General features: G+C 40.6%; 1 protein-coding gene across 2 annotated transcripts in view; it reads left to right on the plus strand.

Moving 5' to 3' along the window:
* LINGO2 (leucine rich repeat and Ig domain containing 2) overlaps positions 1 to 13301 on the plus strand; it is a 1241515-nt gene that overhangs the window by 1165664 nt on the left and 62550 nt on the right. The window lies entirely within an intron of this gene.

Raw genomic sequence — 13301 nt, forward strand, 5'->3', positions numbered from 1 at the left:
CTGTCACTTTCTGTCCTTACCAGCACCACCTTCTCAAACTACATTCTGGTCTGTTGTTTATAATGTATGGTAGGGTCAGATCACGTTAGAATTGTGCCTCAAATACTACTAATTAGCTTCAGAGAAAAACCTGTGTGTGACTCACTCCCTCAGGCTGAAGTGATGGCACATTCCTGCAGGGTCACTGTGATACCAGGACCCTGAACGCTTACTGTCTGCTGTTAGATACTTAATGCACATTGGCTACTCGATGCTTTCTTTACTTTGTGTTTCCGATCCATTTTGCCCATTTGTGATTGCCAGATATTTAGCTCATAAATGAGAGAAGTTTCTCTGGGCCCTTTTGTTTTCTCATCTTGCATGCAGTAGTAAGCTTTTTATATTTCTCAGGAGTTTTGTAAGACTTTTTCTAAATTAGTTCCTTAAATAACAGTGAGTCTGTTAGTTCAGGGTGTTATACTTATTAGTCAGTATGTAAATATCAAGTCTATTAATTATAAATCCACATTACTTGTTAAAAGGAAATTAAGATAAAAGTATATAAATATGCACTTCCTATCTCAGGATCTGAGAAATGGCCTCACGCAAAGAAGGCCATTTTCTCATGTCCCAATTTGTGTTGAACGTGAATCATTCGTGGCCAAGTTCACACCTACCGCTATTACTCCTTCCCCATAATTTTTGGCCTTACCGGCAACTTCAGTGACAGCGAGTTATGGCCTGAAGTATAAGGAAGATTTTAACAGGTCAGAACACCTTCTCCTTAGACATCAGGTTTCTGCTCTCTGATGGGCTTGCATCATCCTCTCTGATTTCTGGGATTCCAAATTCATTTTCTTATGCTTATCACTGGAAATTTGTACTTTGCTTCAATAGGAACCTTGCTGCTTCTCTAGAGACTATGGAACTATTGTGCCTTTAAGCTTTGCTCTCTGGCTTACAACCTTGATCCAACTAACAGGAAATGCTCTCCAAGTCCCATAATTGCACATTAATAATTAATAATAATAAATAAAATTTTTTTATTCTACTTGCCAGAAACTGTTCTAAGATCTTCCCACATGTTATTGGATGTAATCTTCACAGCACCCCATGGAAGTTACCTTTAATCTCTAAAATAGCTAACAATTCCCATCAGCCAGTGATGAAATTAATGCAGAACCTATAGAGCCATGCATATGTGGGTATGTGTCTGTTTGTGTGTTGGGGTGTGGAGGGACTTTATTTAGACAACAGGGGGAAAAAAGTTTTCATTTTATAAATTTATTTATTTATTTATTTTTGGGTGTGTTGGGTCTTCGTTTCTGTGCGAGGGCTTTCTCTAGTTGCGGCGAGCAGGGGCCACTCTTCATCGCGGTGCGCGGGCCTCTCACTGTCGCGGCCTCTCTTGTTGCGGAGCACAGGCTCCAGACGCGCAGGCTCAGTAGTCGTGGCTCACAGGCCTAGTTGCTCCGCGGCACGTGGGATCTTCCCAGACCAGGGCTCGAACCCGTGTCCCCTGCATTGGCAGGCGGATTCTCAACTGCTGCACCACCAGGGAAGCCCAGTTTTCATTTTAAGTAGGAAAATAACCAGAGAAGTTTTTAAAGAAACAATAATTGAAATAACAATCTACTACCTATTTCCTAATTATTATAAGATTTGACTATGCCTTTAAAATTTATATTTTATTCTTGTCTATCTCAGGTCACTTTTCCTGTCTCCTAACACCATCTCCTTCATCTTATTTTTGACTCTTCTTTGTATTACAAATGTGGTTCCTTTCATAGCTCCTCCTTGTGCTGGCACTCTGAGCGCTAAATTTCTCCACCTGCATCTCAATTTCGAAGCGGCTTAACCATTTCTTCTGCCAAACAGATCAACAAGCCTTGCATCTTCTCTCTCCTCTCTGTCTTTTGAATAGCTCTGAGGAGTACCCTGTCTGCTTTTAATTTACAACTTAGTGATTCTCAATGTGTTGGCCACAGATCAAAGGCAGCAGAACAGTTGGGATGCTTGTTAAAATTCAGATTCCTGGATCCCAGTCTCAAGAAATGATGATTTGGTGGGTCTGATCTTGCAAGAGTCTAGTGATAGTAATACACAATAAAATTTGAAAATCCCTACTCTAGATAAAAATTGTTTTACCACTTGATTCTTAAACTGGCCTTGTTTTTTGGACATTTTAAAATCATCAAACAAAATAAGAATTAAATAGGTGTCTTCATAGGGAGGAAGACACAATGCTGGAGTTCTCTACATAGAGGGCCTTTTATATACTCACTCTCATCTAGGCCTGCTGGTCCTGTTTCTGAAAGCTTTTGTGAGCCTTCCTAGTAAGCATCTGCTAAGTACTTGTCTGTGCAGTGTTTGATGGTTACCTTGGGGCCTGATGTAACTCCCCAGGATGACATAGCTCAGAAAATGGTGGAACATGGTTTGTCTGACTCCATCTGCCTCTCACCTTATTCACTGTGTTCCATTCATGCTTGATTCCCTAGTATCTGTCTTAGCCCCCTGCACACAACAAATTGTGTGTGTGAGTGATTATGTGTAGCTCAATAAACGGGCACAGATATATTCTCGGTAGTCTACGTAATTTTAGGCATCATTTGGGCTACTCCTCTGTTCAGTATAGCATGGTAAGTCAGATCATGAACTTCTACAACTGGATTTCTTGATTTGAATCCTTGAGTCACCACTTGTAAGGCCTTGGATACATTACTTCTCTGTGCCTCGATTTTCTTATCTGTCAAATGGGGATGCTTGTTGTAAGGATTAAATAAACTGATATGTATAAAGTGATTAGAAGAAATCTGACTTAGAGTAACCCCAGTTAAGTGCTTTCTAGGATTACTGTTTTTGTACAGAAGGGAAAATCTAGTATTCAGCAACCTCTCTGTTCAGTAATGTTTTATGATGCAACAAATATGGGTCAAGTTTATGTCAGTTAAACAAGACTAGCATGGTGCTTGCTTCTATGCAGCTGATAGCCTGTCAGGAAAGATGGGCGATTAGGTAAATGCAATAAGCTATGGGGAGTCTCATGTTGAATTGGGGCAGATGGGCAGGAAGTCCAGGTTGTGAAAAACCTTGACTGCTGATATCTCCATCAAGATTTTAGATAAAGGCAGGGCATGGTCATGATGGTCTCTGAAGCACTTAAAACTGGCAATAAAGTCAATGAGGGATTCATAGGGCAGGCAGCAGGGGCCAAGAAAATGTTTAGAATGTGGTTATAATAGTCCAAAGGTAAGGTTAGAAGGTTCCCATCTAGAAGGGGAGGAACGGAGATGTACAGGGGATACCGCAAAGGAAGAAGCAAAAGGATTAACTGACTAGGAAGAAAATATCAGGGACTGCTTAAGGACCTCCAGCTGGTTAGTTGCAGAGATGGATCCAGAATGCACATCTCCTCACTTGGGACCCCCATGGTAAGAGCACATTTGTGGAAGGGCTTCCCAATATTGTGTGGTTCTCGAAGTGTTGTTCCAGCACCATCTGGGAACTCATTAGAAATGCAAAGTCTTGGGTCTCACCCCCATGAATCAGAACTCCTGTGCTTTAACCAGCTGCCTGGGTGATCCTGATGCCCCCCAAATTTGAGAACTATTGCCCTCATTCATTTCTTAATATAGCAACTATTTATCGAGGGCTGATTATGCCCTAGGAGGCTACATCTGTGAATAAACACCAAAAATTTCAAACAATCAAACAATTACAGGAGCAAAAGTGTGCGTGGGCATATTTAACAGAAGGACTTGAACTTGCCAGAGTAAATAGGAAATTTTTCTTTAGGATGAATTTTGTAGTGAAAGCAAGAGTTTTTCGGGTGAAAGTATGCAGTGTGGACAAGTAAAAGAAGGCCTTAGTAGCTAGAGCATAGTTAGGAAGGGCAAGAGGAGGCTTGCTGTGCATGAAACATGAGCAGAAACCTGAACACGTAGGCCTGTTGGCCTTGGGACAAAGCCATGTGAAATGGAAAACCCAGGGAAGGGTCTGGGGGAGAGGAGGAGCTTGATGAGATTTGCACTTTTTTTTTTTTTTTTTTTTTTTTTGAGATTTGCACTTTTAAAAGACCGCTTTGGCTCTACTGGTGTAGATTATACTTAATGCCGCTGTAATCTTCACAGGTATAAATTCAGCCATCCTTAGCGATGCTCCCGGAACCCATAGGAGCCTCCAGTTTGTCCAGCCCTCTGCCTTCTGGGTGGGAAGCCCAGCCCTGACGCTTCCTTTCAAATCTGTGTGCTTTCCAACCCTAAAATTCTCCTGGCTAGTTCAAAAGCAGCTATTAAGTTTGAGTTTTCAACTGGCCTCCAACCATGAAACCACCAAGAGTTTCATTTTAATTTCCCTTTCATGCCCTTTCACACCTTGACTCCTTTTGAAAAAAACCAACTATTGATACTGATAATAAATTCATTTTATGCTTTGGAAGGAAAGAAAATGCTCAGCTGAATTCACCATTAAATACACTCCTCTCATGATGGAGTCTACATTTAAGTCAGGCTCCTATTAGCTGAGAAAAGAGTGTCCACTGAAGTATGAAATGTTTATTGTAACTAGTTCCTGCAAGCGCTGCCAAAAGAAAGATAGTATTTTCAATGGCCAAAAGCCACAATGCACAGGACATGAATTATGTATGCCTGTCTCTTTAAAACAAATCAGCATAAATTATCCCATAGGGCAGACTGCAGGAATTGGGAGCCCCTAAAAGAAATATTTTGCCTTGGTCTTCTCAGTATCAGAAACCTTGGGATGGGAAAGTAGTGACTGAATGAGATTCCAAATCACAACCTTATGATGTCTGAGGGGGAAAAGGGTAGGAATGAGTGGTGACCTGCATTTGCAAGCATCATCTGTCAAGGGACCAGTAATCAACATGTCATTATTATTCTCATCAGCCCAGAGCATGAGAGTAAATTGAGTGAAAAAAAATCTTCACATTATGTGAAATGATTACTGCCTTGGAGCCATAATAAACAATGATCTTGCCCTAGTGCTAGGCAGCAAAACAAATGACGGTTGCCTGCTGCTGGTGCAGGGCCAGAATCATTACTAGGTTCTATACCACCAACCCCTCCCGTCTTGTAAGGGCCTGATTTAATCATTAGGGCTGGGAAAATGCTGCTCAAACCCCCCTATTAGATGCAACCTTTGGCTCCACACTGGGGACGTTGGCTGCCTTGCACAAGTCTTCTCTCTTCCACCCAAGTTTACATTCGCCACTTGGCTTCCCAGAACCATGAGGGAGTCCATTAACAGGCTAAGATTGTAGAACACGGAGACACACTTGTTGCTTTCAAATGTTAGTCAACCAGGCTCCAGGCAGGCAAGAGGCAGCAGGAGGCACAATAAAGATGAAGAAATTGTCAGGCGAGGCTCTGACCTTCCCAGAGAGTGAGGCTGGAAATTAGTGAAGGATCTGCAAGGACTCTGTGCTGGTGGTCCAGTTCTGTCAAGTCCTCATCAGGTTGGAGAAATTCTAAGGGTAGGTCTGAATGTACTCCTCAAACTAGGCTTGGAAGAGCCACTGGACAGTTTTGTAGGATGGCTATCATTGGCAAGTTCCCGCTTGGATCTCCCTTTTTCCAATCTGCAAAGCAGGGTCAGCTGTCAGCCCACAGGGCACCTCTGCACAAGTTAAATGCCATCCCTTCTGGCCTCCTAGGCTGGGTGCCCTTGTGTAGAGCACATATTTCACAACTGTAGGCAGCAGCCCTTAAAACACTTCAATGCTTAAAATCATACAGTTTTGCTCAAAGGTATTACTAGTTATACATAATAATAAAAGGGGGCCACTTCTGGTTTCCATTCAAACAGCTTGGCAATGGTTATTTCTGTTCTTATAACTAGAAAAAACTGAACAAACTGAAAATCAATGACTTTCCTTGGACCTGTCAGAGAATTAAGGATGCCGGGCAAACTGCCACGCTGAAACCTAAGGAGACAAGTTGTCTATTTTGGGCTGTTACAACAAAATAGCATAGACTGAAAGACTTAAATAACAAATATTTATTTCTCACAATTCTGGAGGCTGGAAAGTCTTAAGATCAAGGTTCTGGCAGATTTGGTGTCTGGTGAAGGCCCACTTTCTGGTTTGCAGATGGCCGCCTTCTTGCTGTATCCTCACATGGTGGAGAGAGAACACTCCAGTCTCTTCCTCTTCTTCTAAGGACATCAATTCCATCATAGAAGCTTCAACTTCATGACTGCATCTAACCCTAATTACCTCCCAAAGGCCCACTCTTAATGCCATCTCATGGGGGGTTAGGGTTTCCACATGTAAATTTTAGGAGGACACAAATATTCAGCCCATAACACTGGTGAATCCAAAGAGTCATAGCTGAGATTTGCTTACTTGGGACAGAAGCTTCTAGAGCCGTAAACTGATAGGGAAACTTAAATGATAATTCTGATGAATTGCTAGGGCCATGGGGTAGACTAGCTGCAGAGTGAGAAATTCCTGAGGGTCACAGTCTTAGGGGCACCTCCATACTTTTGTCGGTTTCACCTCCAGAAACCTTACCAGGTTCTCATAGTGAAGAGAGGCAAGGAATATTTCCTCTTGGCTCTGGCAGGGGAGAGGAGGACCGACCATTGTGAAATATGCCCAGAGAGGGCTCTGTAACAAATATCAACACTTAAGAGAAGACTTTACCGGAGCCTTATCCCTCCAGGGGAAAAGGACATTTCTCTGACTCTGGCACCCTCTAGCTTTCCTGTTTCACCGGATAGGTAGGGAAGCTAAGAAACACACATGAAGGTCTTGGCCAAGAAACACAGGCTCACTAAAAGACTGAGATATATTCGTAAGACTGTAGAGCATTTCTCCTCCACATACCTTACTACCACACTGACAGTGCTACAGTATAATTCCAGTGGATTACAGCTGAAAGAACTGCAAGGCATAGGCTCAATTCAAGGAGGAGGCAAAAAAGGAGGAGGAGGAGGTATGTAAATGTTAATCTCAAACTCCTAATTTATCCCTCTCCCCCCCCTTTCCCCGTTGGTAACCATAAATTTGTTTTTGAAGTCTGTGCGTCTGTTTCTGTTTTGTAAAGAAGTTCATTTGTATCATTTTTTTAGATTTCACATATAAGTGGAACTCCTAGCCAGATAAAAATTAAACTGATAGGTAAAAGTTTATTTATCTTAGTTCCTATTACCTGATAAATCATGTCCATCTTTCAACAAAAAATTACAAGGCATACTAAAACTCTAGAAGAAACACAGTTGAAGAAACAAAGCAAACGTCAGGATCAGACTCAGATATGATAAAGATTTTGGAATTAGACAGGAAATTTAAAATAACTATGCTAAAGGCTCTAATGCAAAATGTAGAAAACATGCAAAAATAAGTAATGTAATCAGAGAAATCAAAACTCTCAGAATCAAAAGAAAATACTGTAAAGCAAAAATAGAAATGAAGAATGCCTTTGATAGGCTTGTTAGTAGACTAGACACAGACAAAGAAATAATCAAGTTGAAGACTTGAAGTTCATAGTAATGTAATTTTTTACAAAATTTTTATTATTTTTGTATTCTTAGAGAAAAAATAGTTTATGGAAGAAAATTTTGAAAGTATAGACAAGCAAAAGAATACATTAGGAATCTGTCATAACTCCACCACTTCACGAGAAACCCTGTTAAATTTTTATGTATCTGACTACTTTGTCATGTGGTATTTCTTTGGCGTTCAGATTAAATGTCTGACTATATTATTTATCATTTATAATATTTTTTGTCATTACCTTCAGTTTGTTTAATAGGTGAGTTTTGTATTTTCCTGAAGATAGTAACATGAAGGACCAGATCAAGGTTCTAGTTTTCCTCTGTTTCCTTCCACAGTTCTTTACCCAATGCTCCCTAGCTAGAGTGAGCTTTTAGTTTGCTACTCCATTGCTAGTTAATGAGGAAAATAATTCCCCTAGGTTTCATAATTTGGAAACTGGTATTTCTCAATAGAATAGCTTCTACCTCTGACTGGAAATGTCATGTTTGTCAGATACACATCATGTTCTTCTTTCTGTTCCCAGGTAACACATCTAAGAATTAAACCCTTTTTTCAGAGCACCAGAGTAGCCTAGGAGATAAGAGTGTTTGCCTCTCACGTTGTACCTCAGATAGTCTGGTGTAAATATTGCGCAGTGGTGAGAACTTCATCAGAAATCTTGTGGGTAATGCCAGTCCGCTTCTCACAGTGCCACCTAAGCCCCTACCATTGGTTCTACCGCCAGGTTTTAATATAATTTTAGGTCCCATTTGGAACCTAAAGCAAATACCCTGAGAATATTATTCATAGATATTAGCCAGAGTGCTGAGGAAAAAGGAAATTGGAATGAAGAAATGTAGATCAGCAGTCACAAAATTAAGTTCAAATGTTACTTCTCCAAGGAAGCCTTCTTTGAATTTCAGAAAAGATACTTTCCCCTAAAACATCCCTGATGCATCTTTTTGGGGGTCCCTTTTATTTTTCCTTGAAATAGTTAATACAGTTCCTACTTAAATGCTTGTGTGATTATTTGGCTTCTTCTATTGCTAAGTCAGATTCCAATTCACTCACCACTGAATCCCAAACACTCAGTTTGTGCTGTGTAGTTGTATCCAACATATATTTGTTAAGTGAACAAATCAGTGAATGAAAACTAAGAGCTCAAGATTTCTTCACATCTCATCTCTCATCCTAGCATTAGTCTAAGGTAAGTTAGCATCATCATCTAAGTGATGGCTCCTCTTGAGAGTAGAAAAGGGACAAAGATAGCTCCAGTTTTATAATTATTGCTGTGAAATGGCATATTATTTGTGAAAATGCATAATCTGACTTTGTTTATTAAAAGCAGAACTACTCTGTTCTGTATCTCTGCCCTCTCACGGAAGTGATATCAGGTTCTTTCAAAAAACTCTTTTCCTAATATAATTAGGGCTTTGAAAATTGCCAACATCACAGGTAATATTTATTGATATAAATTTTCCAGACAATCTTAAACACTTAGAATTTTAAAGATAGAGTAAAGAGTAGTGGTCCACTCTTTTTATTTAAACATCAGACCTCAAATTTCTCTGTTCATTGATTTGCTGTTTGTGGACTTGGTGGTAAAGATTTTGATTTAGTTTAACATTTTCAGTTCGTTATTGCCTCACTATGTGCTTGTCCTATGCACTTTTATTATTAAAATTTTTAATAATTCTCCACTAAAAAATTGTGGACTCAACGTCTACACATAGTTCTATGAGTATTAACACATACAACAAATACAACCACCATCGCAGACAGATGGTATCTCATGGGGATTCTTCAAAGTCAGACTTTCTCAACACATATAATAACCATGTGATCCAACAATCCAATTTCTAGGAATTTATTCTAGAGAAATGAAAACTTATGTTCACATAAAAACTAGTACATGAATGTTTGTAGCAGCATCATTCATAATCATCAGGAAGGTAAAACAATAAAATATTACCATAAACTAAATGTTACCTTTGTTATATTCTGTTTCTTTTCTATCCCAGCATAAAACTATTCACTAGAATATTAGGAAGAAGCGGCTTATCATTTCTCATTCTCCCAGCATTTGCTAATAGTAGGATGGTTAGGAGTGCCACTAAATTGATCTAATTCAAGGCACTCGAGTGCAGTTAGATAATATTCTGATATTCTTCTGTCCTCTACTCTGTGTGCCTGTACATGTATGAAGGGGCCTAATGGATCAGTGGTGGGAATTATCAAAGCACTAAGTGGCACTTGTAACAAGAGACTATTATGCAATTATAATTAAAAACCATTCGTCATTGGAATTTTTGTCACTTTTTTCCCATTTCATGAGTGTTCTTTATTTTCTTCTAGCTCAGTAGGCTAATTCTAAAGAATAATTTAATTTTCCAAATGCTCAAGGACACCAACTGTGTTCATGTGTTTTTAAGAATGATTTAATATAGCCTTTAAATTAACTTGCTATAATTTCTGGGTGGTAACCGCATCCTACACAGCAGTGTGCATGCTAGAAATGATGATTGACATGTGAGCTTGCAAGATGTCAAGGCACGCGACCTTCACTGCAGAAATTGCAGGGCAGAATACCAGAGCATGTACCTCTTCACCTTAGCAATGTAACTAGTTTCAGTTCTTCCTAGGAATTGAAGAAAGAATTGAAAAGAAAATAAGGGCAATGAATGCACCATTCTTTAGCTAGAAATATCCTTACATCTAACAATCAGACGACTAGTTAAAACCCTGTCATGGACCAATTTGCAATGCTAAGAGGATGAAGGTAATAAATAATGTTTCACTTACTGATTTCCAGCTCCAAGTAAAAATCTGGGTTTCCCAAAAGAAGAACCATAAATTCCTTCTTTGTGGGAAGCCTCTACTTCCTGTTAGCAAGCTAGAGCCAAGGATTCAAAATGGAAAGCCAATGTAGACATTAAGACACTAGTGGAAAAGCAGTTGTCAGCTTCTGCTCACCCTCTACCCATCTTTTCCACATTCCTCTGGACAGGTGTATTTTATAGTTGCTAAAAATACTGATTAAAGGGTCAAGCTAAATGTTTGGAGGATGGTTGGATGGATGGGTGGATGGATGGATTCCTGAATGAGTGGCTAAAGGAAGGAGTGACCACACTAGTTTAACAACAACAGAGTTTTCTCTGACTATAGCAGATGAGCAGATTATCTTTACCTTGGTGCTTCTTTCTCACCCCACTCCTATTATAAATTCCAATCATCAGCAATGTGGGGAGCCCTTCTCCTGACTCAGGCTTGGGGCAGGAGGAAGGGGAGAATAAAAGTGAAGAGTCAAAAAAAAAAATGAAGGAGGAGGAGGAGGCGGGGGAGGATCAGAAATGTGAGGCAGATATAGGGAAAACTATAAGTCAAATGCCTTATCTGTCACCACCCTAAAAGCACATTGTCAATGGCAAGAAAAGAAAGCAGGCTCCTTGAGGATATTATTGGGTGTTGCCCAGGCAAGCGGCCACCATGAGCAAAAGATGACCTGTGAAAGCTGTGAACTAAAAGAATAACTCTGGATTGGTTGCTGAAGAATGACGTGTGGAGGAAAGTGACTTAGACAGGCAGTCTAGAGGGGTTGGCAAGAGATGACCTGGGTGACAACAGGGAGGGGCTGTTGCCTTGAAGGGATCCTTTCAAGAGCAAGAGATAAGGCTAAGTCATGTACGATTACATGACCAGCATCACACTGCATTCACTGCCCTTGAATGAACTTTGGTAAAAGCAGGTAGAGAAGGCTAGAAACTAGAAAAACCTGACTTTGACTAACAATCCTTCATTTTTTTTTTCTTTACCCTTGAATGGTAAATTATGAGAAATCTATAACCCTTTTGCTCATACCTAAAAAGCAAGGTAAGCCAGCATTTTTTAAACACTCTGTCCTCTGAGAAGTAGGAAGGGCATAACATCAACAAGAGACCAACTCTTACCCACCTTCACACCCTCCACATGAATGAACTCACACATATGTGAACTTACACATGTTGCCTTATTGCTCTGCTGCGCCCCACCACTACCCAAAAGACAGAGAAGGAAAGGTGCTTTATTTTGCACTGTAATAATAGGAGTCCTATTGCTTTAGTGAGGTTCTGACTCAACTCACATTGGAAAAAAGGGTGATGAGGTTGTATTGACACAAGACTGGTTTAAATGAAAATAATCACCAAGTTTCACTGGGTCCTAGAAGAAGAAATAAATTTCATAATGCTCTAATCATATGAGTGACAGTGTGACTATCCTTAAGAGGCATGGGGTTGCCAGGTAAGACCCACAGTCCCCTGGACATGCAGGGCAGTTGTTGGTACACACAACCTGCCTTGGATCCAAGTTCCTGCTCCATCTGCCTTTTTGGCTCTCTGCCACAGGAGGCTTCCTCCTCATCAAGCCACTTCTCTCTTTGGGAATAAGATCAGAAAGGCTTAACCTGAGGCTCCCTCATAGTTTGTGACTATAGGTAGAGTATTTCATCTCTCCAGCAAGATGACAATGCACAGACCTCAGCAATCCCTTTGGTCATGAAGCTTCTAACCCACATATACATGGAATAAGATTCCATCACTTCTAAGGCAAAAGAATGGAAAAATGACCTATATAACCTCACCCATTTGTCTGACCTTCTACTGTTAAATCTCTAGGCATGTGTGTGTGTGTGCAGCAAACATAAGTCAAGATTTGGGGCAGTAGAGAGGGATTTACAGCACAGAAATGCAAACAACTTCTTCTTAAAAAGCTTTTCAGGGCTTCCCTGGTGGCGCAGTGGTTGAGAGTCTGCCTGCCAATGCAGGGGACACGGGTTCGAGCCCTGCTCTGGGAAGATCCCACCTGCCGCGGAGCAACTAGGCCCGTGAGCCACAATTACTGAGCCTGCGCGTCTGGAGCCTGTGCTCCGCAACAAGAGAGGCCACGATAGTGAGAGGCCCGCGCACCGCGATGAAGAGTGGCCCCCGCTTGCCGCAACTAGAGAAAGCCCTCGCACAGAAACGAAGACCCAACACAGCCAAAAATAAATAAATAAATAAATTTATTTAAAAAAAAAAAAAAAAAAAAAAAAAAAGCTTTTCAGCTATGCATCCATGTTCCCAAGTCAGGGATTCTTATTCTTTTTCTTGGACCCACACCCCACCATTCTCCAAAATTCCTACTATTCTCCAATACAGAACAATGTGCACAATATTTGATTCCTTTGCTCGAAATATTCATGCCTTTAGGGCCACATCTTCTACTCTCAAAGGACCTATAAGAGAATTTTCCTAAACAAACATATTTCCCTCCATAAAAAGAATTCTGGTGCCAGCAGCTGATTTTTTTTTCATGCCACAAACATCCAGCCTTTGTTCCTCACTGCTAATCTGAAAATGTATTTGACCCGATTCTTGACTTTTGAATTTATTCCTTATTCTCTTGTATCCCTCCCTACTCACACCCCCATTCCACAGACCAGTTGACGGATTTAAATCCCTGATCTTCACACAGTTTTTCCTGGAAGCATGGGTCACACCTGCTGAGCACTAGAGCCCTATGGTGGTAGATGCTAGACATGGTTGAGGTTGGAAGGCGTCCTTGAGCTCACGTAGAACGCTTTTAAACTGTGTTCTGTGGAACACGATGGAGCCCACTGGCTTCTTGACTGCTTGAGGTTGTAGGGGCCAACTCAGGAATAAACCTGCATGAGTGGGATCTAGAACCTTCGCCCCCATTTGAACCAGAGAAACTGGGCTTTTCTCTGCTTTCGACGATGAGTTTCCATGTAAAATGATTTTACTCAAAAAAAAAAGTTTTTGTTGAGTTGCTAACTCAATGTTCTCAC

This window comes from Balaenoptera acutorostrata, chromosome 6 (assembly GCF_949987535.1).
Source record: "Balaenoptera acutorostrata chromosome 6, mBalAcu1.1, whole genome shotgun sequence".
Taxonomy (NCBI): Eukaryota; Metazoa; Chordata; class Mammalia; order Artiodactyla; family Balaenopteridae; genus Balaenoptera; species Balaenoptera acutorostrata.